Source organism: Corvus moneduloides, chromosome 1 (assembly GCF_009650955.1).
Source record: "Corvus moneduloides isolate bCorMon1 chromosome 1, bCorMon1.pri, whole genome shotgun sequence".
NCBI lineage: Eukaryota > Metazoa > Chordata > Aves > Passeriformes > Corvidae > Corvus > Corvus moneduloides.
The window spans coordinates 153,961,521-153,988,973 of NC_045476.1; the positions used below are offsets into that span (position 1 = coordinate 153,961,521).

At 41.8% G+C, this 27,453-nt stretch overlaps 1 long non-coding RNA gene across 2 annotated transcripts in view; it reads right to left on the reverse strand.

The window, feature by feature from the left end:
- Nucleotides 1-13,471: 13,471 nt before the first annotated feature.
- Nucleotides 13,472-27,453, reverse strand: part of LOC116455151 — a 107,248-nt gene continuing 93,266 nt past the window's right edge. Inside the window, exons 1-3 of one of the 2 annotated variants that reach the window (XR_004244309.1) lie at nucleotides 22,520-22,647; nucleotides 14,602-14,676; nucleotides 13,472-13,822 (exon numbers count right to left, since the gene is read on the reverse strand). This is a non-coding gene — a long non-coding RNA (uncharacterized LOC116455151). Of the gene's footprint in view, nucleotides 13,823-14,601; nucleotides 14,677-22,519; nucleotides 22,648-27,453 lie in introns of those variants that run through there. The other variant, XR_004244310.1, reaches the window with a different exon arrangement.

The following is a 27,453-nucleotide window of genomic DNA, read 5'->3' on the forward strand; positions in this document are numbered from 1 at the left end:
TCTAATCTTTAATAGCCCACTAATTCTTTCAAGTCTGCAGCCTGCTTTGTAATTACTTTTAAAATCTCTATGCCGCTCTGCCTGTTAGAGCAAGACCAACCTGCCAGGGCCACTCTCCCCAGCACAGAAGCAAGATCAGCAGTTTTATCAGTTCCCTCTGTAACACTGAATTAAAAAAGAACAAGGCTGATTCATTGGCTCAGAGGACAAGCATCACAGCATGACTTCGTCCTGCAGAGGAAAACTCTCTCCCTTCCAAAATCAAGCCAGCCTCATCCCTAAGGCCTCGGTAAGGAGAGTACCTGGACAAGGCACTGCCTCCAACCCTGCCCAGGCATTGCTTGGACAATGCTAAAGGCACCGGCCAAAGCTCTGCTGGGGAGCATGTGAGCAGGCAGAAAGGATGGTCCCACTGAGAGCTCAGACCCCAGCTTAGGAGAGGCACACAGACGCACTCCCGGGCTCTGGGATGTACCTTTGCTTCCCAGCGTGGGGAACAAACCAGGCCAGCACTCTAAGCCTGTGCAGATAAGCAGATCTCAGCCCGCCCAGGTGTGTCTGCACCAAGACATCCAGCAGCGCTGGCACCTTTGGGGTGTGTTGAGGGGAATCAACACAGCCCTGGGCACGTGTTAGAGGACCTGGAGTGCCACCTTCTGGCACCGTGTCCCTGCACATTCCCGGCACGAGCATGAATGCAGCCAGATACGTGGGGCGGCTGGGGAACACACACACACACACACACAGAGCAACATCCCCACCAGGCTCCTGCCTCTGTGCCGGCCCTGTCTGGGTGCAAAGCCACTCTTCAACCCAAGGACCCCCATCTGCCTGCATGCAGAATGGAATGGAGAACAGCCCTCAGACACTCCAAAATACAAAAAACGAGCTTGCCTTGTCTGCTCAGGTTCACACCCTTGACATAAGTGTCAAAGGAAGCAACTTTGCAGTAAACTACCGGTATTCTCCCATAAAAGAAAGCCAAACAGGACCCAAACCTCAAAGCTATGAAAAGGAGAGAACAACCATCCAAAATATTCAGGCCTTTCCCTGAATTTCACAGAAAACTGGCATAATTCCATCCTTTTGCAGTCACTGTAAGTGCAAGGCAATAGATGACCTGTACAGACAATCCATTTGTGGAAAATAATATGTGATGCACATCTTAGTGCTCTGTGGGAACTCCTCAGCAACATATAACAGGAGCACTGACAGCTACTCTCAATATATAGTCATCTCCCTAATAATATTTCATCCAGCTGTGATCCCAGCAACCTATAGTTAACGTAATATGAATGGTCTGTACCACACACAGTTCCTGAGGGAACAAGGGGAAGTGAACCACAGAGAAAGATGAGCAGTGACAAACAAAAGAGCAAATCCTTATCGACATTTCCTCGAACACCCCCTTCGTGTTCCCACCGCTGATCTGGGGAACAAGCCAGATGCAAACTGGCATGTACATTTTCAGCTGTCTGATGTGAAGCAATTTTATGCCAACACCGAGATATCTAATATGATAAACTTTTACCTACTAGCCTAAAAACTGGCTGTCTGTGTAGTGATGTGTCTTTCTTCTTCTCCCAAGCTGTGTGTGCAGACTGAACTCTGAAGACACAGACTTTGCTTCCTGCCACATTTGGGGAGTTCAGATCTATAGCAGAACTTGCTAAGGTTCACAGGAACCTGTTACTGGCACTTTCTACTGCAACTGATGGACAGAAAGGATGGCTAACACGACAGAGGACAGCTGCTGGAGATTCTGGCTTTGTTCCTGAAGGGACTCAGCTCAGTTGTCAGCTCTCCCACAGCTGTGTTAAACTGGACAAGTCACTGAGGGTGGCATTGTTCTGCTCTTGTGTAGGAGAGTCACGTATCTTCCTGGCAGGCTCAAAGCTGAAATGGTGATTCGCATGGTGATGTACAAAGTGAACATGCCTCTTCTCACCACGGGCTGCTGGGACAACCCACACAGCCAGGTCATTGCTGAAGAGGATTGAAGAGATGGAGCATCTCTCCTACAAGGAAAGGCTGAGTTGGGGCTGTTCAGCCTGGAGAAGAAGAGGCTCCCAAAAGACCTTACTGCAGGGTTTATAAGTAAGACAGCAACAGACTTTTTAGCAGGGACTGTTGCAATAGGACAAGTGGTAATAATTTTAAACTAAAAAAGGTCCAATTTAGATTGATAATAAGGAAGAGGGGTTTTTTTTAAATGAAGGTCATAAAACATTGAAACAGGTTGTCCAAGAAGGTGATGAATGCCTCATCCCTGGAAATATCCAGAGTCAGGCTGGATAGGACTCTGAGCAACCTTACCTGGCTAAAGATGTCCCTGCTTATTGGAGGGAGGTTGGAATAGATGATCTTTAAAGGTCCCTTCCAAACCAAACTACTTTGTGACTCTATGATTATAAGGCAAGGCACCCCACTTGTGGCTATCTAAAAAAGGTGAGGTGAATATCACCTTATGTATCCATTCTGGATCTATCCTGGGTGAAGAATCATCCCTTCTTTTATCTTTTCTAGTTGATTATAAACTTAGTGGAAGCCAGAAGGGTCTCCAAACACACACACAGATAGAGAGGCAACCACAGAAATGGGGTGGACACGTGCCCCAGTCAGAAAATGAATAACCATGGACTTGCTCTTAACTTGCAGACTTTAGTCACAGCCCTTCAGTGCAGCTAGTTGGCATAAGTAAACTGGCAAGTGTCATGTAAGATTCTGGGTTTGACAAAGCCTGAGTTTTGTATTTGTGGATGTTAACTTGTGAAAACTAAATATCCTCCATTAATCACAGGAACTGATAAGAACACAAAAGTCAGAGACATCTGATAAAGTCTGTGAAATATTTTACATCTTAGATCTCCTTTTAAGAAAACAGGAGTACTGCTACCTCTACCCTGGCACACTGTCCTCCTTCCAAACCTTCTCTAGAAAAGGCATACAATACTCCAACATCAAGTCATCATCATGTCTTGCCATTGTGAAAAGACAGATCTCCACTAAAGGCCCAAACCTGCCAAATGCTGGAGATCTTCACATCTCACTGACAGCAAGTGATACTCTGAGAAATGGCTAAAACTTCCAGCGATACCATGAAACACCCCCCCACTGCCTCCTCCCTTGCATCTTTTCAACACCTGCATCTTTATTCAGCTCTTGACAACCTTCCTCTGCTCCCAGCAGAGTAACCAATTTTCTATGGGCTGTGTCTGGTTTAGCAGACAGCCCTTTAAAATTTAACAGCCAGCTACTGACATGATTTGGATTGTCCTGTTCACAAAACGAAGAGTGCTCTGTTTGCCTTGTCCAGTTGCATCAGTTGGTCTAATACCAGATATTGCCTGTTCTTGCAGTTGAAAGAGAGTTATTCATCATAAAACAGTATTAATTTTAATAATTGGCTCCAGAGTTTTACCCAAATTTCTTACCTAGCAAAAAAAAGCTCACAAGATTTCAGCAGCACCTCTAATTATCAGCAATGTAAAGAACATCTTTTTCTCAGTAGATTGAGTCACTGCCTCTATGTTTTTATACTGCAAGCAACTATGCAAACACCAGCCCACCCTAGAGAAATTTGGGGAGTATTGGAAACCTCACAACCTTTCACAGTAGTTCAGCACAATGCTATTTCACTCACCCTTTCCTGTCATTTGATACAGGGTAAATATTCCGTGTTCAGTGGCCTCCACACACACATTTCCACCTGTGTGGCAGACCAGTGCTTGCCTGCTGGTTTATAACATAAAACATGTGGGAATAATGAAGGTCTCAAGAGGTCTGTCTTACACTTCCTGTTCTTTATTTACCTTGCTGTGTTCAGTTTGTTTTTCCATTTATATTTAGCACAGATAAAAGCAGGGCAACCAGGCTCATATATCTTAGTGAAATAATGGGAAGAGCTGAACACAAAAGCCATCAAAAGGCAGGATGAGGCACCTCCACCAACTGAACAAAGGACAAAACTTTAAGCCAGCTTTTAACCATAATGCATACACCCAAGTGCTTTTTTCCAAGCCTGCATAAGCAGGTGAAAATCTCTCACGCATTCACTCCTCACAGGTTGAATAGGTTTGTTATTTTCAGTCAAAGTGTTGGGGAACTGCATGATTAGGAGAATGCTTTGATCACACCATGCAAAATCCTGCTCTCAGAGCTGGGCAATTACAGACTGCCCCTTGCAGAGGACTTGAGGCAAAGCTACCTGCAAGCCCCTCATTCAGAGCTAGAATCACTACTAGCTCCAGTTCAATTTGTCCAAATGAAGTATGACGGGACTATTAAAGGGCCTTTGTCTGCGTTTGCATAATCCGTGTGCTCATTATTTCACAACTCTATCCACATGTAAAGCCATGCCGCCTTCCACCATGCTCTGTCTCCTCCACACTAGAACCACTGGCCCCAGATGGTGAACAGGCTTGGGATGAAAACGCCAAAAGTTTTCAAAAGAAGCACAACAAAGCCTGGACTTGTATGTTCAAAAAGCACATCAATGGGTCAGCGTAGCCCCATGCACAGTCAACTGAACAACGTGCACCAGGCTCACTGAGACACTTGTAAATATGATAACTATCTAAAACTCTAAAATAGGGAGGAAACAAGAAAAACACCCAAAACAAAGGTACAACTCAGCTAACTCTTTAGAAAAGCTCAAAAAACACTTGAATAACTGTAAAAAATAGAGTGAGGGAGTAAAAGGAAAAGGATTTCTCAATTCAAAAATGCAGTTGTTAGAGACACCACCTTAATGCTCCCAGACACCGTCCACCAGACAAACAAAACAAGATGACAATGTTTGATTTACTTCCACTGTTGCAACAATGAAGTTTTGGAATCATATGGCAATTTTCCAAACATAAACACAGTGGTCTGGCAGCACTTCAAGACTGCAATCATAAATGTCAATGTAAACACATATTTGTGTAAGGCTGATAGGTAAGAGGCACTTATTTTGGGGACCTTATGCATGAGTATCCATCAGGAGCTGATATCATCTTGTGACACTGCAGGTCTCTCCTGTGATCATAAATCACTCTGCAACAGCTTAGCCAACCTGCCCAATAAAGCAAAGTGGGGCTGAGAGGGAGACTCTACAGGATGGCTCAAAGCCTGAGACTGCCACAAGACCCTGGTTTACTGCACTCCAACCCAAAAGTCTCTTGGGCACATGCAGGAGTGGGTGTAATCACAAAGGGGACAGATCCAATATGCCATCATACATCACAGAAACCACAACAGGGGCTGCTGATCTGAAGTGGGGACAAGAGCCACAACAGCAATATTTACTCTGGTGCATACCATGTTGTGATGTACTTCTACCATGACAAAAGTCAATTGTGTGTTTTTAGGATGCATTTTTGTGTATTGGCTACCAGCCATAATCATCTTGTGAACAACTTCTTGTCTCTAGTTACTATTTCTTTACATAAGAGCAGGAGTCTGAGACTTTAAGAGAGTGGCTTTATTAGACAGAGCACAGGGTGAAAAAAGTGAAAAACTGCCATGAGGAACTTGTAGTTAAACATGGCACAGGATGGGGTGTGACAAACCCAGGCAGCAGTGATAAGGACAGTAACTACAACTGTAACACACCCAGAATCAGCTATGCACACAGCACAGTGACTTTCCTTCACATCTCTCTCCTTTTCAGAGGAAATTAATACCTTTCAAGAGAATGCTTATTTCCAACAAGTAACCTCAGGATTTCTCCACAGGCCAGAATTAGACACTAACAATTTCCTGAGACTATCAAGAATTATTGACCAAAAATAAAATGAATGAGAATAGGTGCCAAGTGAAAAGATGGTTGAGCAGCACTAAAACACTAAATATCCCCAGAATACCAAGTTGTGTAGACTCAATGCTTTATGAGAAAGCACTGACAACTTAAAGAAAATTCTACCATTTGAAGAAAGAGGTACTCAGTAACAGCAATGATTCTACTTTGCCCCACAAGTCCCTATGACAGTTTCTACCCATTAGGGCCTGTGCATCCAGGGGCAGATTTGTCCACTAAATTCAGTTTCTCGTTGAGCTTTTCTTTGTCAAGATATTCAGCACTTCTGCTTTTGGTAATGGTCACACCCAGAGACACAACCCACCTGCAGTGAGCTGGAAGGTTTTTTGTTGGAGTGTTCAGTTTGAGGTCATTTCTGTCCCAGTTGTCACCAGAGGTAGTTTTAAGGTGTTTCATGAACAGAGCAGAATGGGGCTTTTTACAAGGTGTGCGTTGGTTTTCTGTCGAACCCTGACTGTGGCATTCCTTTACTGGGGCAAGGGGAAAATGTGCTAAACCCTGGAGCACTGTGGTAACTTATATATCTGGCTGTGCCTTCCATGGAAGGTAAAGTGCAATCAACAGCTTTTTGTGGTGGGAAGAGATCCCACAGCTCTCAGATCTCCCCATATTGTTGCTCTATCCTGAGACACAGCACATCAAATATGTGCACTGCCATGGGAAAGTAGGCATTTGGGAGAATTGATCTCTGCTCCTCTCCTCACCTTCTGGGGGAAGGGAGAACTTGGAATGACTTTTTCAGGTCAGCCACATCAGTTTTTCTGTGCCCAGCAAGCCTCTACCAAGGAGCACGGCCAAGTAAGAGTCAGCAGATGATGTGGTGAGGACCAAGAGTGCCTACTGGCACTGCACGTGGCAAGGCCCATATACACCTGCTCTGGTTCTGGGTTCAATTGAATAACTCCAGAAAATCCATTTCAAGGGAAAATCCCATGTTCACAACCCCTTGCAGCAGCAGCCACTTAGCTGGGACAGCATTTCACTCCTGGGCTCTACATGTTTGCTGTGAGATGCATTCATGACTGCAGAAGTCACCAGAGAAAAGGCTTTGTGTGCCACCAATAGAAATGATTTTCAGGAAAGTGTTGTCTCGTCCACATCACACCCCAGAGTGAACACACAGCAAGGAGCAATTCTGCCCATGCTGCAGGTCCCTGCTTGAGAACCAGGACTGGCACAGCAATTGCTCAGGGGGCTTCATAAAGTGGAGTGGAGCACAGGGCCGTGGGGATTTGCTTTGAACCCCTGAGTCACGCTACACTTGGCTCAAGTCAATGACTTGCTCCAGTAAATGCTAAAGTCATTCATGATTTCTTTTTCTTAAACAACAAAAGTAACATTTTATGTGTCCAAAAAGGGTAATAAAATGTAATGGACACTCTGTGAGCCTAAATCAAAACCCAGTGAAGGCAATGGAAGAAGCTCTGTGGTTTCCACACACTTTCAATCATGCTGCCTTCAGTTTTTCTTCAAGAGACCTTTCCATTTAGCAAGGACGAAAGATCTTTCTTTTGTAGCACTAATCTTTACCTCTCCTTGAAGCAGTCTCATTTGCCACAGTGCTCTTTACAGCAAGAAGAAAAAAAAGAAAAAAGATTGATTCCTTCTTTTCCTCTTAATGTAAAATGCAATAATATCTTAACTCTGGGCTTCAAAATACTGTACAAACATCATCAAGGAGTCTTGGAGAAAAGAATCAGATCCAAACCTGGGGGAGGTAAAGATTACCCCAGGCATGGAAGGAAGAGGAATAGTCTTTATCTTAATGACAAAATTCTCTTCCAATCAGTAATGTTTACACATTATTAAGCATAGGACACTTTTACCTTCTTTTGGGATGTCACATCACAAAAAAAATCCCACAGAATTAGAAAAAAAGAAACATTAAAGGCTCATGAGTACAGTCAGGTCTCACTGAGTTATCCAAGTAATTGTTATTTATACCCATTGCTAAAGCTGTTAGTAAGCACTTGGGGCCAAAGCTTGCCTTATTGTAAATAGGAAATCTGTGCAGCATTCCAAGATGTCCCTGACTAACACATATGTTCCAGATATGCCTCAGCTAAGCTTCTTGCATGGACAAATATAACTTTTCAGACAACCTATACATTTAAAAAAATCTCTTTCTGTGAACAACATTTCTAAAAGGAATGAGGTACATAAATGTCTGAGAAAAAAAACCCACAACATTAAGACATATGTCCTTCAATTTGGAGGACTACTAAACTCATAATTGAACAGTACTGGATACTACTAACACACTTCTCTGTTCAGTTTCATCTTGCTGCAATCCAGGTACTTTCAGTCAGGGCTGGAATTTCACAAAGACTTCTGCAAGGCTGTGAAGAAATCATTAATTTTTAACAAACTGTAATGAAGGGGAGGTGCCTGCAGCCTGCTTCAGAAGAGCTTCTCAGCCAGCAGGATGGAGCAAGGAATCCCCTTCTGAAATGTGACTTTGACAGGACCACATTCATTTACACACCTACTCCAGAATGCCTCTTATTCACAAGTTGCACACAGGTTACAGCTCTCTCCTTCAGCTCTGTAAGAACATAGTGCTGGTTAGCTATCTCTAACTTCATATTAACTACTCTTTGAGCTATATTCCTTATTCATCTAGGTCAAGGCAATGTTGGGTTAACAAGTTTATAATTAAAATGTAACATCATTATACACAACTAGAGTCAACCCCAGCATCTGACCCAGCCTTGAATCCATTACTCTGGCTGGCAGCCTTGAAAAGGATTATTCCCTTTTCTTCGGGAGATGTCCCTCTTTTCTTTACTTTGCTTTAAAGCTGGGTTTTATCAGGGAAGCTTTCCAGTCTGCATGGCTTCCCTTCCAGACTTTTTTCAAAACAGCCCTTTAGTCCCTTGCTCTGTGGTTTCTTTCACATTTAAGACAAGCACTGTTCTAAAACCCACATGTTAGAATTTGGGATTAAAAATAGCCATTGCAGACTGGTTAGCATGAAGCAGCCATTCACAGCACACAATAGCCACAGCCGCAGCCCGCGCCAGTTCTCAGCACAGCTCCAGCGATGGACACAGTGCTGGGCTGGTGCCTTTCCCAGGCAGCCTCAGCCCTTCTGTCTCTTCCCATCTGACACCCTTGCAAAGCTCCCAGAGTATGTCTGCTCTTCCAGAGGAGAGCCACAGCACCCAGAAACCTCAACAAGCCTTGTGTTCAATGACCACGAGTAAATTTCTAGTTTAAGTTCCTCGAGCCAGCATTAAACACTGACTTGCAATATGCTTAATCTGATAACACAGCATATTTCACAAGATCCCTGTGAAACTCTGCAACATGCCATTATGTTTGAATAGTTCTAGCAAATTTAGAGGAACATCTATAATTACTAAAAACTGATATGCAAAAGAACAAAAGTCCTTCTTCCCAATTGCCATAAATACTAGTTTGAGGTTGGAAAGCCTTTTACACATCTTAAACCCTTCCATTTTCTCACATGATTGTTTCAGAAGTAATTGTTTTCCTATTTATGCCTCATGCAAACCCCACCTCTTTATAGTTAGGCCTCATCTATATACTTCCTAATCCCTTCCCCCGGCCAGGTCTCACCCCCTTCACCTCATTGTCTCTCCCACCTTACCCTGACTGTTCTGCCTGCTTCAAAACCCATGAACACTTCAGTATACCTTAGTCTTCCAGCCTGACAATCTGTTGCCATGGTTTGCAAAGTTTGAAACAGGTCACTCTATATTACTCTGTCCAACCACGATAAAATAATTTTAGAGTCATTTTACACATGAGCAAAAGGAACAGCAAACCATTCAGTTGGGCTGAAAGGTGAAGCTGGAAAAGCCTCCAGTCCTTCAGCTGGCAGGGCCTTACTACTGGCTTCAGTAAGTACAAGATCAAAACCCAGCTCCTAAGCAGGTCCCTCACCCATCAGTCCTGTCAAAGCACACCTGATGCTATGTCAGGTGTGCTACAACTTCAAAACCTCCAAGGATGGTGCTCTCTGGGTCCCTGCTCTCCACTGCCACACTGCTTTCATGCTGAACCAGTTTTTTGCTCATAACCAATGTAAACTCCCCCAAAGGCTGTGTTGGGCATTGCCCACTGTTCCTCATGCTGTATCAGAGAGCAGTTTGACTCTGTCCTCCCTGTAACTCCTCCTGAAGCAGCTATGGGCTGCTGGCTCATCACCCTGAAGCCACGACTGCATCAAACAAGCTCAGTTCATAGGTCCCAGTCTCTCCTCAAAGCCTCTGACCACCATGGGAGCTCTGCTCTGGATCCTCGCCAGTTCATCCAAATCCCTCTTGAGCTGGGATGCCCACAGCTCCATGTCCAGTGCTAAACAAATGGGAACATAGATTCCCCTTGACCTCCTGGCCACACTACCTCTGGTGGAGCCCAGTGGACAGCCTGCCTTGTTTCCTGTGTAAGTGTAATTTTGACTGGTAATTTTGACACCATGTGGTGTCCATCACAGCCCTGGGTCCTTTCTTGCAGAGTGGCTTTTCAGACAGTCGGGTCAACTGGTGCAGGGGATCATCCTGCTCCATGTGCAGAGCTTCCACCCCTCTGCTGAACTTTTTCCAACCTCACAATCATTTGCATTCTTCTTCAATCTTTTCCATTCAGCAATTCAATCCCTCCTTCTAATTTAGTGCTATCTCCATACTTTCTAAAACTGCACGCCATTTCCTCATGCAGCGCTCAGAAAATATGATCAGTGTCAGGGTCAGTGTGAATCACCAAGCTGCCTGTGTGAAGTGCTTCATGTCTTATTAATCATGTCTATGCTTCATGTCTTATTAACCAAATGGACTTTGAGACATTGATTAACACCCAGTGAGCCTGGTGGTCCATCATGTTTTCACCCATCCAACAGTCCATTTTTCCAGCTGGAAATAGATAGACCCTGTTTTCCCTCTGTTCCATTCTCTCTGTGGGTATTCTTTCAGGCAGAGCAAAAAGCAGTTTTCAGTAATGTGATGCTATGCATTTTAGTCAAAATTACTAGTTCTCAAAAGCCCAGAATTGAAAAATTTTAAAGATAAGAGCATGGTGAAAATTGAGGTTTTTTTCACTACATTAAGTTGGATCCACTGAGATTATCTCAGTTTGACTAAAGCTAGGAAACATCTTTTGCATTGCACAGAGAGGAGGGAGTTGGCAACACAGAGGCTGAGAAGAGCCAGTCCTCCTGCTCCCACAAGCTACACAGCAACAGCTTCCTATGGCTCAAAGCCATCAGGCATAAAGCACCATACACAGCCTTGCAGAAGTCAAACCTCTTGGAGGAGGTCACAGGCAGGAGGCACCAGGATCCTGTCAGAGACCCACCACTCCATTACAGAGCAGAACTGGCTTCCAGCTGGCTTCCAGGGAGAGCTGGCTCTATCTCCCTTCAGTTAAGCAATTTTCTGATTTCATTGTTGAAATCTTTGCCCCTCATTTTGAACTAATAGCTCTGTTCACTCAACTTTACTTTTACAATGGAATAATAAACTTCTGGGGGAAAAGCCAAGCATTTCAATCTCTACTGCACAAAACATAAAATAACAGTGTGTGACTGTTCTTTAGTGGCTTTTAAATGCTCAGGAAACGAGCTCTCCATGTGCAGGTAAGGTAGGGGGTTTGATGATGTCTTACGGATCAGATAACACATGAGGGAAGCGAGGGAAAGGGAGAAAAACATTACTGTAATCTTTTTACAAACAAATTGTTGAAATGTGCTCCTGCTGAAGCCAAGTATCTTACAATTTAAATGACTGGGCACAAATCTGGTTCCAGTGAGAACTGACAGCACGTGAACTCCTGAGGGCTGAAACACAGTGGACAGTACCAGGAACTAGCACTGGATCTCTCCGACAGCCACCACTCAGGTGAGAACAAATGAGTCAAGAGGATGAGACTCTGTACCTTCTTCTGCTCACACAAACAAGCTTCCAAAAATCAAATTCCAAAAAGGCAGTTAGTGGTAGAAGACATCAGTTGCCAAAGCAAAGAGATCAAATTCAGAACGCTTGTCTTTCTCTGTAGTGACAAGGGACACTGAACCTATGCCATGATAGTAAGGTGGCCTTGACATGGCACGGATACTAGAAAAGTTAAATTAATATCCAGATATTATAAAAGAATTGCAAAAAAACCCCAAACAATTAATTTAACCTTCCACATGAGAAAGTTCCCAGGGGCAAGACCACTTCCCACAGGACTTGTGGACCCTGCAAGTGACATCATTGACCTACAGAATCTGGGAGGGAGGAACCCTCACCCTTCTGCAGTCAGTGGCTGAGCATCCCCTAAACTCACATGGACCAGAACTCCCAAAAGGAACAGCTGTGGAGGAGCACAGGACTGTCATGAGGTGTCACAATTCTGAGCCCAATACTGTCGGTCCCCAGGGACCTCCATCCCCTGCTGGGCACTCACAACATGCACAGGCTTCACCTCATTGTAAAATAATACCTGGACCAGCCAATGACACCACATTAACTTGTGACCTGCAGGTTGCAGCTCAGTCCAGGTTGTTTTTGTTGGTCAACATTGCAATGCATGTGTCTGGACAGTACTAGAAACTCACAGATATGAAATATTAAAACTAAGAAAACTCTTTCTGCATGATCTGTCTTCAGATAAATAACCGGTACAATGGAAATGCATTCAGTGATGGATCCCACAATGCCTTCTCAGGCCACCAGAAGTCACTGAGAGTTTTCTCTGGTTTAATTTCCTTTCCTCCTCCAGTACATTATTACAGTCTGTTTTTCTATAAGTACTCATTCATCTAATTTTCATTCATGCCTATCCGTGAGCACAAAGATACAGAGAACAGCTCATGAGAAGACAAGAATACTAAAATCAGATTCAATTCCTCTGGTGTGGCTTCAGAAGTGAAAAATTGAAGCCTCCCTTTGGGAAATTTTCATGGTGATTATCGCTATAATAAATGATTAAGTGATGGAGTGGTTACTTGATACCTATGGAGACAGAATCCATCTGTCAGATTGCCTGTGAAAGTGGTAGATGGTTTTCGTATATAAATGGGTCTTCATGGGCACTGAGTTTCAAACATCCCCGAAGTGCAATAACCACGTGATTTATGGCAGCACAGAGCTGCTAGCAGGGGAGACTTTGTTGACATTTGAGATCAGCTGTGCAAAGAAAAGTTCTTCTAACAAGAAATGAAATTAGTGTTAAAAAGAGATGCCAAAACTGAGAGAATGTACAATTCTTACAATCCTACCTGATCTTCCACTGTGTGAAAGGGACTTTAATGATTATGATAGAAATTTTCCTGAGAGAAATAATTTGATTTCTTCTGTAAATCTGTTCACTTGATTCATAATCCCTCAGATGTCTCTCCGATGAGGGATCTCCTAGAGGCAGCACTGTGCTTCTATTTCCCCTGCTGTTTGAACTGACAGCCCAACTGAGAGTTAGTACTAAAATGGTAACAAAAAGATCTTATTTCCACTCTAACAGAAAAGTATTTCACCATGTGATAAGAATAAAATAATAGAAATATCACAGGCTTGTTAAACCTTTTGTAAAAAGGCCTACTTTAAAAAAATTGGTTTGTAATTCCCTTAAACCCTTCTGCAGTCCTGTAGTAGAGATACAATCATTTTTAATCTTTCCAGGGATTGAAACCCTCCAGAAAAAAAATCACAGACCATTACACTCAAGTCAGCTTTTCTTTTTCCTCACAACACTGACTTGTGTTTGAACGTTACTCTGCTGTTTGCTGAAGAGGAGGGCACCATGAGGGCAACAGAAAGGTGATGATGTTTTTATTGGCTCACTCAGCACAAAATGACAAGCAGAGAGTTTACCCTCTTGATGGTTGATATTGGTATGAAAAATTACCTTTTTCTTTTTCAATTAAAATATTTTGGCATCAGTCATCCAGTGCCAGGCTGATAATATAGTGCAGGAAATATCCTTCCCCAGATGCTGCCAGTGTTCCCCAGCTCTGCTCAAGTGGTGGCCTTGGTTGTTTTCCATGGGAAAGTGTCAGTCAGGGCAAATGTCTGTAGGACTCTGCAAGAAAATACACAAGATCAAAAAAAAAGTTTGAATATCACAGTGTCACAGCCAAACTAGATCTCCAAAAGGAGTCCAATAGCAATCATTTCTTCTTTTTTTTGGTTTTACCAGGATTGAAGATAGGTAATTGGCCTAGATGCCAATCACAGAGGCATTACCACCATTTACAATTGGCCCAGGCTTGGCCAGTGGCATGTCCATCTTCGGAGCCATCAGGGATTAGCTCTGCTGGATGTGGTGAAAGCTTCCAGCAACTTCTCACAGAAACCACCTCTGTGCCCCCCCACTACCAAAAACCAAGCCATGCAAACTTAATACATTGGCACAGAAAACATTATGAGATCCAGCAAAAAGAGAATCAGCATGATTTCCTCTAAGTGACAATTAGAAATGCATTAGATTCAGAATACTATGTCCAGTTGCTGCTGTCTCTGGGCTATTTACAGACAGTTTTCAACCTGTATTACTCATATTTTACTCCATGACCTCCCTCAGCTGACTTCCCAGAGCCTTTGGTTATCTCACACAAGAGGAATTGAGACCACCACTGGTGGTGAGATAAAGTAAAGGTTATACTGATTTCAGATTTGCTACTGCCTGGAAATGCTGTAATTGGTGGCATGAATTAAATATTCTCCAAGGAGTACAGGAGAGGCTTCAGGATTACTTGTTCACCCTTTTCCTCTAAGTAGTGCTGGCCAAGTTCTTTATAAAACTGCCCTGTGTTTTCCTCTGGTGGACACCTGGCTCTTGCCAGGTCCAAGTGAGCTCACCTGTTCTGGTGAAGGAGAGCCAGCAGGACCACTCGTATTCCTGGATAGCTGAATGTCAGCCAGGTCTCATTTTACCTGTAAGCATGAAAAAAGCACCAACTTGAATCTCACTTCAACTTGCCTTCCAACTATTTGTAAGGCTTATTAACTATCCTGAGAGGCCTGTGTTGAAACAAGATTTTGCAAAAGCTACACTTTTTATAAAAAGGCAGGTTTTTACTGTATTCACTAATAATAACTTCCTCACCAGGGTATTTTACAGCAAAGACTAATCACACTGTCGCTTGAAGGTTTTCCTGGCTTTGTGTAACTTTCATGAGTGAGCAGACAGATCTATTGTTGTGAGCTGTGTCAACAGTTTGCAGAAACACTCACTGCATGGGTTCTTCACTAATATCTGGTTGCCACAGCAAAATGATGCAGAAGTCTTCCCAGAGGGAGCTCTGAAAATCATACTGTGTGCAGCATGATTTGAGGTTGTTACTGTGAGTTTCTTAAGTTTTTATAAGGGAACAAAACTACATTGTGAAACACAGAGCCTTTCTTACTGAACCCCACAAAGCCTTCATTTTGGAACTGCTCCCAGAACTATCTCATCAGGTCTAGAAAGCAAAGGAAACAATTGTTAAACATAACATCCCAGAACTGCATAGCACTGCTCTCCTTTCTACAAGCTGGATTTTCCAAGCACATCATGAAACTGCAGGTGGATGTGATGGGGTCTTGATGAACTACTAATCCGGATGCCATTAACACCGGCCCTTCTGGGAGGCCGTCTCAGCTGAGGGGCAGCACACCCAGGCATTCTGTATCCACACCAATCTTAGCCTTTCTATTACAACTCTAAAAACAAAAAAACAGGCAGAGGTAAAATAATCTTTCTTGACATAGAAAAATTAGTGCAAAATTATCTGACAGATAGCGATAAGTAGAAATTTACCTGAGATATGCAGCAGAGCCTAGCTTGCAGCAAAAGGGAAGAGAATGAAGCGTCTGACTTTAAAATAATTTTATGTGGAAACTCCTCTTCCAACAGAAAGTTTTGAAGAGTAGCAGGCAGATTATGGACAAAAAGATTAGGAAGGAAGCTTATATCACTGAGCTAAAGCAAAGAAGAATGCAAAAGGGAGTGACTTAATTTTAGAATTAATTTTAGAATTAATTGAATAGTTTAAAATATTTTGTTCATTTTCTAAATGCATGTTTTCCCTTTTATATACAAGAAAGGCAAAGTCAGGGAACTTTGTGCTTGGAACATAACCTGGTGAGGGATGTGATGGTTATCTGCGTTCACAGAGCTTATTTTACTATTTGACAGCCCATTAAACAATTATGTCTCCTGAGTTTTACCAAGAGCTGCTGGAGATCATAGAGGTTTTTTTCTACAGTTTTTGGGATAAATTGATTAATATACTTTTAAATAACATAATCCTTATGACCTGAGTTACAGTAATCCTGTGCAAGATAGAAAGGAACATAATGCTGTGAACAATTTTTCTCTTACTAGTATAGCTTTTTCACAACCAGGGTGTATTCATCTCACTATAGATGGCTACCTTTTAGGCCTCTGAAGTTGGGTGAGACATTGAAAGTGCAATTAATTTTGTCAATAATGCCATCTTTGTAGTCAGTAACATGCATCTTGTGTGAGGTTTTTTTCTGTCCGAGTGAAACCACAGAAGAGAATGCAGGGAACATCTCAGGGAAGAGTTAGGAAGAAAAAACAGAAGAAAAGGGAAGAAATTATAGAAAGTCAGGACAGAAAGAACAGCAGCTTCTAAGTCCCAACTGCCCGTGAGGTAGCATGTGTGAAGAAGGAGCAGAAGACAGCCAATGTCCTGGAGACAACACTGCTGAACAGTACAGGATGCAAAAACACAAATTTAGAAAAGAAGAGCCAGGTAAAGTGTGATTTTGATTGAGGGAAAAGAAATTTTGCCTTGAAGAAAGATCAGAGCCAGGATGGCTGGACTAAATGGGAATGGGAGAGTTTGAGAGCAGCAGTAGGGAAGGTTACACAAGTCTTTAGATGAGGGGGAAAGTGCATAGTAGAAAGCACATGACAAGGGGGAAGGAACAGCAGACACAAGAGAACAGTCCCAAAAGGAGATGAGGTATTAGTGAAAATATAAGCACATGTATCTCTACCTGCTGCATGCAGACAGAATCTGTGTGTGTTTATGATCCTGGATATAGGAATGAACAAAAATGTAAAATCTGAATTTCTGAACAAAGAATATAAAGAGAATGTCCAGATATAATCTACATTTTGAAATGCACATTTCTCTGAATGTCTTCCTTTTTCAGGTTAAAGTTCACCCATTAGCCAGCATGCCTTGATATTTGCAGTTTGACAGTATAACCAGCTGTGTTTTATCAGTTCAAAAGGGAGGAATCCATGTTAAACCTTGTGGAGAAGGAAAAGCTATGAGAAAATCCTATCACAGGAGTCAAGGGAAAAAAACTTTCTTTTTTTTCTGGCTTTAAAGGAACCTAGACATTTTGAACACAAAATGTGCACTAAGTATAGTTATAAAGGGAAAAATTATAAGTAGGGAATGCCCCACTTATTAATGCTATACAAATAGTTTAGAAGATGTAATACTTTATGGACTGATTAGCCCTTTTTGGAAAATACAAATTATGGGAAATCTTTAAGTAGATAGCAAATCTGCAGAGCAACATTTCAGCTGCCTGAAGAATTCTGCTTCTGGAGACGTGATATTTCCTTCATTAATTTTGGTTTTCACCTAAAATTGTGAGGATTTGTATTTTTTACATCAGATGGGGTTCACATTCAGTACCCAAACTTATTCAATCAGGTTTTTTTCTATGAGGAGGAGAAGCTAGGAAACAATGCTGCAATTGATACATGGCACTCATTCACATTCATGGTGAGAGCACTCTGTCAGAGACAAAAGCCAAGTGAAGAGCAATCCCATGCTGGCAAGGTGTGTACAAGATGGCATTTAATGTCAGTGCATAATTAAGCACAAGTAGGGATTTATTGCTGATAATGATGGCCAGCAGGATTGCAGATTATTTTGGGTTTTATTTTTGGATAAAGGAAATGTTAACCATCATTTTTTCCTTGTGTCACACAGTTCAGACACACTTTTCAACTAAATTAGCCATAATGTTGATATAATCTTCATAAATGCCTCAAACTTAAGGGGAAAAAACCCCAGGAATTAATTGTGTTCATTATTGTTCTGACCGATTTGGCAGCTTTCACAGATATAAAAAACATGTTCTCATCTTTTCTTATGTTGGTAGTTTCATCTGACAAGGAGTCTTTTATCAACCTACCAACCCTTTGCTGGTGTAGGTAGCAGCATTGTATAAACCATTTCAGAAACTGCCAGCTCCATCTTAAAAGTCATACAGATTTTTAATGATTTCTCAGAGTTCAGCACCTCTTGGGGTTAGGATTTCATTCCTATTTTCCAGGAAAAAGATATTCATTGTACTCACTTGACCCCCATTTTCATGCCTTTAGCAGAGCTGTTTAGGGGTTTTTTCACTCTCTTATGGATTGTCCTCTCCCAAGCTTTCAATGTTTCATACCAAGCAGGACAATTTCTTTTAGCTTTTTTTTGCATCAGATACCCTTTTACTCAATTATCTTTAGCAATCCTCCTCTACAGCTCAGCTCTGAATGTCCATGGCCAGAAGTGAACATCCCACCTAGAGGTCTCTTCAGCATCTTCTGTTGTGATTTTGTGTGTATAATAAGTCAGTTGAAAATATTTCCCCTAAGGATTTTTAGGACAAGTTTCTTTTCTTTTTTTAAGTTTAGCTATGTGAGCATCCCATAGCTGATCTGTGAACCCACACATGTAACAAATCCCCAGTTTATTAGCAGAAGTTTCTCTCAGTTTGCAGGGACAGAGTTTTGAATCTCGTTTATTTGAGTAGTTGAGTGTCACATCTTCTGTAACTCTAGTCTGCCAGGGCACCCAGCTCTTCTCAAGGTAACAACATGCCCTGCAACACTGGACATACCTCTCAGCTTCAAGAAACTACAAAATGTCACCAGCACATCCTTATTTTTTATCCTCTTGTCATTAATATAAATACATTGCAGTGTCACTTCCTTTCACAGTGTTCCTAGATACTGCCCTTTCCATGAATCCTCTCTCCTCTCGCCTGCCTGGGTTCTCACCCACCCTCTGTTCATCCCTCTATCCTGCAGCATGTCTGTGTTTCCCATATAGATCACTAAGAAACCTGAAATCTGGGACATACTGCATTTCTTCTTTTTTAAATAGGAGCCTATCCATTTACACAGCTGCTACACCCCTTGGCCAAAGCCACACTGCATTTTCTCCCATCCTCTGTAGTTTTTTAGTAGTAGAACTTCTCTTGTTTTCTTTTCCATTGGCTGTTATACTTTACCTAATCACCAGTGCCATAGTTGTTACTGAAAACTGAATCCAAGTAATCATTTCATTTTGGTGTCACATTTTGTATCCTTAACCCTCGTAAAATTCTCACTGCATAGTAGAATCATTACTCTTCCTATACCACTAAATAATTTTCTGTTATTTGTTTTAATATCCTTTTCTGGTGTGTCTCAATTAGGTGCGTTTGGCAATTTGCACTTCATTCCACCCCATTTTGACCTCTGTGACTGCTGATGCCCCTTTTTCCACACTTTGAAACCTCTCTCTCCTCTATTTAAGGCAGTTATTTATCTTACTGAACCTGGAGAGTTTCTCTATAAGATTTTCCTCGTGTCAGGTATAGAGAATTCTGTCGCTTCAACAGAGAAATTTGTGGCCACTCACACCCTGGAATACCTGAGTGCTGCTGTCATCAGCACCACTTGTCCTTCAGCCTACTCCAGATAAATTAGGGTATTTCATAATGCTTAACACAATCCCCAGTAATCTGCATCTCCTTAACACTGTTACAATATCTACACATACCTCTTGCTCTCCCTGATACCCTTCTCTCACCCATAAAATCCAGGTGTAAGGCTAATTAAAGATCCCTGTCAATCATAACTGATATTTAGGAGCCCTAAAGTCAAGCTCCTTTCAAAGGCAGGACTTGGCCTTAATTTGCTTTTGTTCCAATTTAGTACTTGGTCTGGTACATCCCTCCTCTGACACTTCTCTTTTTCCCACATTGTCTATATATCTTCTGTACTGTCTCTGTGGTTGTTTCACTTCCTTTCCCTGTAGCCTTTCCTGTGCTACTCTAGTCTATGAAACTTAGTAAAATTTGACATTTCTATAATACTCAACACACTCAGGCCCAGCATTCACAGGTACATGAAGAGAATCCTGTCAGGAAACACAGATTTGATTTTAAATGACCATATGCCAGGCTCTCTCATAACTTTTCCATTCTATTCAATCACCTAAAGAAATAATAAGACAGTATTTTAATTCTCCAACAAAGCAAATATAAAACATGGTTATTTCACTGAGACAACCAAAAAATATTGTCACTATGGAACACAAGCCAAAACTCATATGAGAAATATAATTACCATAATATGCCAACTACTCTTCTCAAAATAAGAAACCCTTTTCCCCATACATGAACTGCCACTGTATTTTTACTAAACTGTCAACAAAGCAGCCTGATTCCAAAGTTGCCAGAGCAATTTTGATCAGAACAATGGTTTCATTTTTCAATTCCTCTATAGCTGCAGCTGAGAAAATGAGGAACTAAAAGGAAAAAAGAAAAAAGAAAACTTATGAGAATTACATCACATTTTTAAAGAGACAGTAATAATCTCAGTCATATTCTCTGGATAAATTAACATAGCATCTCCCCTCCTTCTTTCATTTTTCTTCACTTGACACCTCTTCACAATGTTATTTCACCATCTGGCTGTGGTTTTTTAATCAAGTCTTATGTTAAAACTCAAATTAAAAATGAACAGGGAGTGGGAGACACCAGTATAAAGAACTCTTAGAGATTTCTCAAGCAACTACATTTTATTATTTTATTGGCTCCTATAGTTTTCCCTGTAGGAAAGGTTTCTTATCTAAATTTTATTATTTCCATACTCGTACAGGTAACCCAGAAGTTATAAGCGCCACTTTGAAGGGTGTCTATTTCCCCAGAAGCTGTCTGTGCCTCCAGGCACTGCTCTTTCTGCTGCTGGGCACCCTCCTACCTCTCACCCAGATTTGCTCAGGCAGGAGTGAATCCCAACAACAGCTATCCACAAGCCCTGCCCTTTGCATCTCAAAGGAGATGTTCCTCTGGCCATGAAGTAACAGCTCCTCACCCTGCCTGATTTTTCCTCCTTCCTTGTGTTTCTCTCTACAGCAAAGGTAAGTGCCTTTCATCTCCTACAAGCCTAGAAGCAAATCTAAGCAAGACCTGAAGGCAAATTTAAAGGAATTGTATGGAAGGAATAAAGTACAGCTACATTAATTCTTCTAAAAAAAAAATGTAAATAGTTGTAAATGTATTATTCTTACTACTGGGGTAACAGCTTCAAGAATAGATCTGGAAAACTGGGAGAGGCATTGAAAAAAGTAATCTTCAGACACAGACCTGAGTAAGAGAGAAAGCTCACACAGCTAGCCATTCCCAGACACCTTTATATGAGCAACAGGAGCTCCAATGGTGATTCCCAAAGATTTTGGACTTCCAGGTACCCCAGACCAATGCCCATTTTTTAGGATGGTCATGAGGTCTGAGTAGAGCTTCATCAAGGCTTAAATGTTTAAGAAATTTGGCAGGACTTATTTTCACCTTTAAAGGCAGCTCTGAAATTAGCGCAGAGGTTCACTCCTGTCAACTCCCTCACCCTTCTTTATAGGCCACAGCTGCTCAAACTGCTAAATCCAGCAGGAATAAGAGCAGCCACAGCATATTCCCATTTCTCTAAGCTCTGGTGGTTACAGGCATCTTAAGAAATCAAAGAAAACACCTTAAAAAACATGTACTGAGCATGCAAGTTTGAAAAAAAAATAAAAAAAGGAGATGGGTAGGACAATCCTTTGGTACAGAGTGAATATTGTCTGAGTAATGCAGGAGACTTGCACTATACAACATACCCAAAGACAGAAAATGTAGACATCTATCCCTACCAGCAACTTTGAAGGAGTCTTGGGATCATGCAGGATAGAGCTTCGGCCATTCAGTTCATTGAAGTGATAATTTAGTTGCATTAGTAACAACCTCCATGAGGAACAAGAGCAGATGATGGAAACTTCCTCAGATGTTTAACATAAAGTTCTGTTAGCTTAAAGCTTACTAGACAATCTAGAAAATAAATACACAGATTTTTCACTAGAAAAGCAAGTAACTACTGAAAAAGTAAGCATAGTTTACTAGGTTTCCTCACCAGGAAGATTTCCATCATGACTTGTCTTTCCCTAAAGAAAGGAGGGAAAATGAGAATGAATTCCGGGAAGTCCTGAAATGTGCGTTACATAGGACATTGGTCTAGATCAGCACTATTGTGCCTTCCAAACTTGTAACCTATGAATCTCGAGGAAAAAAGTAAAAAAGAAAAGACAGTTTCAACAGTCACTCTTATTTTCTGACAAACATAGTTATCAACATTTCCAAAAAAATAGACCCAGCTGTTCTTTTCTGCCCTGGAAAAGTTCATTAAGCTGTTATTTGTTTGTGCAACAAAGAACCCTAGTGACCTTGAGCACTCAGCTGTTTGGTTTTGCTGCATGGAGGTCCAGTGGAGACATCAGCTGCAGAAATGCCCTACTCTGACCAATGCCAGAGAAAATACAATTGGAAAAGAACTGAGCTCATCCATTCTCCCAAGGCCCTAGTTTGATTACATCATGTGTTCTGTGTAAAATGGTGACTACAGTAGAGATGTGATAGGGATAACTGAGAGATGGAACCTGGTGACATAACTCCCAAAGTCTGTCTCTTTCAGTTACCTTTTCTCCTTCTCCCAGCCGTCAAACTGACTACTTACAAAATCTTCTGTAATCTTCTGTGGTGGTGGAAGTGGCTCCAGCCACTCTGTCTCCTGATGAGAATTCAGACAGCCAACTGTTTGAATAATATACTAAACCCGAGTTTAGTATATCACTTTCAGTTACAGTGAGAACCCATGATTCCTTTGTTCTGATATTTGCATGTTTTCCCCGATAGGTTAATGTTTTCCCCTCCCAGTTTTATATATGAGGTTATGTATATTCATTTTCCTTGTTTAATATGCATACATTCTAGAAAGTTCTTTGTTCCTCGATGCCCCATTGGATCCTTCCCTAAGTCCCTCCCATGTGTTGTTCCCATCGGTTCACTTACCATCAACCCCACCTACTTGTCTCTATCCCATGGAATGTGATCCCTTTCCCCACCTTTCCTATCCCCACTATAAAATCCCTGGACCCTTGTCAGCTCCTTGGCTTTCTGGCTCTTTGTCCCTGGCTTTTCATCAGAATAAACCTCTGCATGGAACACACACGGAGAGTCCCCTCTCTTTTACTTCTTCACCTCTGTCATTGCGTGCGCTCACATCAGCTCACGGGGAAGCTCTTTCGGGTGAGGAGCATACCCTGTCTGCCTGCTTGTATTTGTGAGTGTGTGCCTGCCGTAGTGCCGATGGGTCCATGGCTAGACCTCCAGGCTCTCTTTTGGACTAACACGCAGCACACCATCAATCTTCCCCTTCCCATTTTAACATACTTTTATCTGAAACCCACTATGGAGAAATACTTGTTGACACTTTCTGATAGGTGGCTTTGTGGCACTTTACTACTGACCAAGATGACAAGGCTAGAACTTAGACAACCCAGGAAATTACACATACATGCACACAAAATAAAAGAAGATTAATATAATAAATTCTGGGTTTGGAAGGGATATCTGCAGATCATTTAGTCCGGCACCTGGCTGAAAAGCAGGACTAAATTCAAATTTGGATTCAGAGAACTTTCCAGTCCAGTTCTGAATATCTCCAGAGGATGGAAAACCCACAGTCTCTCTTAAGAGTCTACATCTTCCAAAGACACCACATATTTGCAGTAACTTCTTCTTCAGGATGTGCATATTTCCATCTGGCACACCACTTTTTGGGAATCCCTATGTTGGCTTGGCATCAGCTTGTGATCCTCATTAAAATAGCTCCTCAGCCCTTGACCGTTTGGCCCACATCACTTCCTGACTTACTGGAAATCAGGAAGAAAAGCTGGACCCAGAATCAGTAGTTTCTGTCTTCAGGCAGGAGGCAATCACATGTTACTGATTGGATCATAGGTTTTGGAAATCTTCCATGGAAATCTCACAGCAGAGCAGATTGTTCTGGCATCTTACAGTCTCAGCCTTTCTGAATCAATGCTCTAGCTTTCTTCTATCAAATATTTTCCAGATAAATCTTATTAAATTTTTTTTATATGATTTGAAAAACTTTGCCACATGCTTCCCATTTGCACTACGGCACAACCCTTTATAGCTATACCAACCCCCCCATTAGCTCTGTCCATGAAGCAATTGTGGCAGCCCATAAAGTTTTGGGTAGATTTGGATTGTTTGTTGAGTGGGGTAAAACAGGTTTCTAGTTCATACTGCAGACAGATTGTGCTTTTTTCCCCCGATGAAAAGTAGTTATGACGACAGTTATAGGAAAATGTACAGCACTTGGGCAGCTGAAAGAAGGTACTATGGAAAACTGAGTAGAAAGCTGAAGCTCTGGAAGTGACAGTGACCTTCTGATTTCCTTACTGGAAAAGAACTGGAATTAATCAATTCTAGGCCATGATTTTAGCATGATCTTAGCATCAGACTCATGACACTGGCAGCTGGAATATGCCTACCTATTAGATGGTGTGAACTAAAACAATGGCCAGGATTTTAAATATAGACACTTAGCACACAGACCTCTGGACCTATGTATGTAGGTAAAACTCTTTTTCTTAGGAACTGAGGACACAAAACCATCAACCCTAAACACAGCTGCTGGGAGCCATGCAGCATTTTTTCTTATCTATTTATTTATTAGCCTAAATAAAAATGTCAGACCCTAATATTAATCTCCTGATTATGGAAACTTTTGGCTTGTGCCTGTTTCATTTCATTAGTATCTCAACAAATAAATAAATCAGTCTGACAACTCAAGTCTTTCTGATTGTTTCAGAATTGGGATACCTTCAGGTAGAAGGGAAAAACAGTTTGAAAGGAAACCTACACCCAGGATCGTGTGTAGAAAACCACTGTCAGCTCCAGAAGAGGCAAAGACTATGCATTGTCAGGTAGAGGAAAATACAGCAGTGTATTTATTTTCAAAGTACAGGCAGTGGGGAATGGGAGACTCCTTCCAAATTTCCACGAAACTTTGAAAAACCTTCTGTTTGTTTGTAGAAGTCAGCTGAAGTGCAACTGGTGCCAAAGGGAACCAGCTTTAAAAATCAGTAACGGCTTGATGCCTTACTCCTATGCAAGAGTTCAAGCAGAGAACTAGACAGGAGAGTGAATGCCAACTGGAAGCAGGAACCTGTCCAAAACATTGCTGGAATTCATTCACTGATTGTTACAGCCCTGGCACCTCAACTAAACTGACAAGTGTTCATTGTCTGAAATGGCCCAGGCTGCAAAACTCATTAGATTATGTTGGTTTTATAATATCTTCTTGGAAAAATCAGAATCTCTGTACCAGATGCAGGAAAATATTTACCCTGTTACAGAAGAGAAGCTATCATATAACACAAGGCAGAGAGAAAAATAGAAGGAGAAGATTTAGTTGTTCTCCCTATCTTATCTTTCCCTCATCACATCCTTTCTGGTATTTCTACACTTACTTTGAGTAAAGGTGGCATTAAGGTACTTAATTTCACCTGCTCATATTCACTGATGTGCTCAAGAGCTTACTAACTGCATTTCCACCCTAAATCTCAGCTCCGTATCCTTTTCTTCTGCAACAGCTCTTCAGGCAGAAGCAGCATTTGCTGCCAGTGCTCTGACACCCCCCAGTCCATACCTGCCACTTTGCTACCAAGGTAGCCTTTTCTGCCAAGCAGAAAAAAACATGACTGAGCTCTTCATATTTTATCTGGATCAAATCAGCTCATGACTTCAGGAATAACAGACATACAGTGTAATTACACAGCATTTTCCTCTTTGGAAACGATAATAACAACTTGCACAGAACACTTTCAAAAAACAAAAATAACCTAAGATCTCAGAAAATCCTCTGGGATAATCAGACAGCCTGTAGCTAACTCTCAAATTGTGTGTGGACAAAGAAGATGTGAGGATCTGCCATAAAGGTGATTGCATGCAAAGATCTACAAAGATTTAGGTGATTTAGCAAATTTTCTGTAAGATGTGCCTGCTGTGGGAGATTTTGGGATGTTGTACCCAAAAGGCTGCTTACATTTCAGCCATAGCATAAATCTTCTGTGAAGAGAAATGTGGAGCCTACAGCTTTCAGGTGCCTACAAGGTACTGGTTAGAGTTAGCTCTGCTTCAGCACTGAACCCCATGAAATAAAAGTATCCATTAAATAAAAAAATTTTTAAAATATTGGCAGCACTGTCCTAATGGATGGTACATTCACCCCACAAAACCAGATCTACCTGACTGGAAGCATCTTATGGAGTATCTCTCTTCCCATCCCTCCTACGTTTACAATTGTACCCCTCTCCAGCAGCATTTGGCACCTGAAAAAATCAAACTAATTCAAATCACCAAGCAGGGGCCATAAGGAACAATTTTCTTCCCATTGCAGAGCTACCCAAGCAGCAAGCAAAACCACCTGGCTCCATTCCAGTTTTTGCTCTTGGACGGGTCTCCAGACTCTCTTTTCCTACTCCTTTCATGTGCACACAGTAGCCAGTATTTGTCACCTTGCAGGCATGGAATAGTTACCCATTCTCACAACACCTTCCTGTGAATGTTTTTCATTTATTCTTCTACAATCCAATAGACCTACAAAATGTGGTCAAAACCAGGGGGTCCATCAGAAGTTTTATTTGGAGAAAAAAAAAAAAAAAGCAGTGAGTTATAGTTATTAAAATAAGATGTAGTAGTGCCTTGCAGACAATCTCTGTTATTTTAGGCACTCAGCCAACAGAGAGGCAAAGCAATGAGCAAATCTGCAGAGTGCAATGTCTAATTTGAAGAATAATTATTATCATTATATTGTGAGACCATGTTCCCTCACTGGGACCTGCATGAGAAGTTTCAGCCTCCAACTAATGTTTGGCAGCAGGTTCAGAAGGTAGGGATCTGCAAGGCTCTTGCAAAAGTTACCAGTTGCAAAAGAGAGCAGAAGGAGGGAGATGTCTGGCTTTCAAATAGTGTGTGGAGGACACTGAGGGCCACCCTGTCTCCAAGGAGCATGAAAAATGAGAGCTGTTGCTGGAGCAAAGCAGGAGCAGAGGGTGTTTACAGAAATGATGATAGTCCATATTCCACCTCCACGAAAGTCTGGCAAAATACTCCCTAACATTGTAGAACTGCAGTTACATCCTGCTAAAGCTCCCTCAGATTTTTCTGTTTGTAAAGAGGAAGGATTTTAAACGCAGTTAACCAGCACTTCTGTGAGAGATCCTGAGTCCAGGCTGGGCAAGCTGTCTTGTGTTACTATTCTCCATCCTGGCCAACGCCACACTGCCAGAGGACAATCCCCAGAGTGACACCCAAAATCAATGCTGAGCACTCAGGCAGCCCCTCTAAGGCTGGATATCCAGGCATGTCAAAAGCTGATAAGAAGCATTAATTTTAGGGCAATGCATTAATCCCCCCTCCCACTCCTGTGTGAAGCACAGGACTTGAGTCCTTTCAAAGAACTGAAGCACTGTAGGCCTGGTTTCACAAGATGTGTTACAAGCAGTAGGAGTCAGGTTTTGGGTACATTTGGAAATCCAGTCAACTTAGGCACTCAGCCCTAAGTGATGGAGACATTTA